Below are 2,055 nucleotides of genomic sequence, written 5' to 3' on the forward strand. Positions count from 1 at the left end.
AGTGGAATATATTATTTTGTTTAAAAGAGTTCCAACTCTGTCTGTTTTTTTATGTTTTATTTATATTCTTGTAAAATTAATGTGGGATATAGAATATGGAATATATAATATATAATATAAAAATGGATGGAACAATGAAATGAAGTATTGAATGTCTTATTGATTATATGGAATATGTCTTATTGAATATATGAAATACTGAGTGTTCAATATAAAGAATTAAATACATAAATGCGAATACGTATTTTCAATACCTTGTGTATATACGTAAACTCGACAACGAGGATGAGAGCTTTTCTTGTTTTCATGCCAAAGTAATTTCTCACTTAAGGATCTCGAAATATGACATTGATATGCATTCGCGATGCCTCTAAACCAAATACCATTAAGACAATCTGAAGCATCTTCTGAACGCTACGTAAAGCAATGCCCTAAATAATCGCCGAACAAATCAGAGGCAATTGTGTCTCATTGCCGCAACAACCACCCAAGCTAAAATTAATGAAACATAATATAATTCAAACAAAGAAATCCAACCTGCTATAAATGAAATACAAGAGCTGAAGAAATCAAACTATTAACATTAAAAAATAACCAACAAAAACTGGTGAAATAAGAGCCAGGCCATTGCAGTCATATTGAAAATAGGATGCAGTATCGTTATTTACACGCCATGTGCCACCAGATATTTTCAAATGTCTTAATTGCTCCTACTAACGAATAACATGTATTTCGCAAACAAAAATTATTAATTAAACATTTTGCAGAACATTCAAGACCAAAATTTTACGTATAGACGGCAGATGTCTATAAAGCCATCTAAAGTGGACATGGCAAAGACAAGTGTACAATGCGAGATACTGTGAAAGAACAGCAGCATTCTGCAACAAAAATGCACTAACATTTTTTTCCAATTAGATGAAAGGATAGAGCAATAGTTGACATGTATTCAAAAAGCACAAACAAGGCTGCGTTTCTGAAAAGACGTCCATGTTAAATTATCATTCTACATTGTCCATTCATACATCAAGTCACCTGTGATACAAATTAGATGTGTAGGCATCAAGGATCTTTTACAATTAACAGTAATTAAATTACTTAGGTAACCTTACCACATGAAACCCAACAGTATGGAAATTACTGAAAGCAATATACTTGAAGGCAGATGTAGCCGGTGCATCACATTAAAATATGTATTCTCTCGTTCTAGTTGGATGGGAAGTATCTACGATAAAGTTACATGCTGTGACGAAAGAACATTAAAAATAACTTAATTAATCAATTAATCTATTTGTGAACTAACAAAGTATCTAATTGGGTTAATTTCTTCCTTTCTCCCCACAAATTTTGAAGTAGGTTACACATTTATATACGTATATGTATGTGCTTGTATATGTGTGTGTGTTTGTGCGTGTGTATGTGTGTGTGTATATTTGCCCTCGCGCATGTATGTTTTATATCCCTTTCCATTTGTGCGGCACACATCATACATCGAGACGTCTCTCATTAATAGGAACAAACTCTCAGAAGCTGCAAAATAAATCTTCTCACTCGAGAGATCGAGTCGGAAAGTATAGGTGCGCAAGAACGTTTTATTTCTGTCCTCGAAAAATGCAGTAAAGCAGCGCTTGCTTACTTTAATCTCTATTTGATATATGTCTGACGAATAGTATTGACACGGATGCATCTAACACACTTACACGACTGTGCAGACACATTTATAGAGAGAAAGAGAGAGAGGGGGGAAGATAGAGAAAGGGAGAGAGGGTGAAAACAAGCAATGTTAATTCTCTAAATGAAGTATTAACAGTAACTGCACGATAAAGTGTAGTATATTGCCACTTAAGTGTGGCTGACCCCTAGGGGTGGATGTTACTGTTGCTTTTAGCCCCAGGAGGACATCTCCTCCAGCTGGCTTATCGACACACGACTGTGTCCTGTTTGCCAAGGGAAGTTATCCCTCTCACCTCGATCTGCAGCACGAACGTATGCGGATTTCAGGGTTATTTCCCTTCGTCGGCGTCCGACAGCTGATGACCTTGGTGAGAGAGACAA

Source organism: Octopus bimaculoides, chromosome 7 (genome assembly GCF_001194135.2).
Source record: "Octopus bimaculoides isolate UCB-OBI-ISO-001 chromosome 7, ASM119413v2, whole genome shotgun sequence".
In the NCBI taxonomy this organism is placed as follows: Eukaryota; Metazoa; Mollusca; class Cephalopoda; order Octopoda; family Octopodidae; genus Octopus; species Octopus bimaculoides.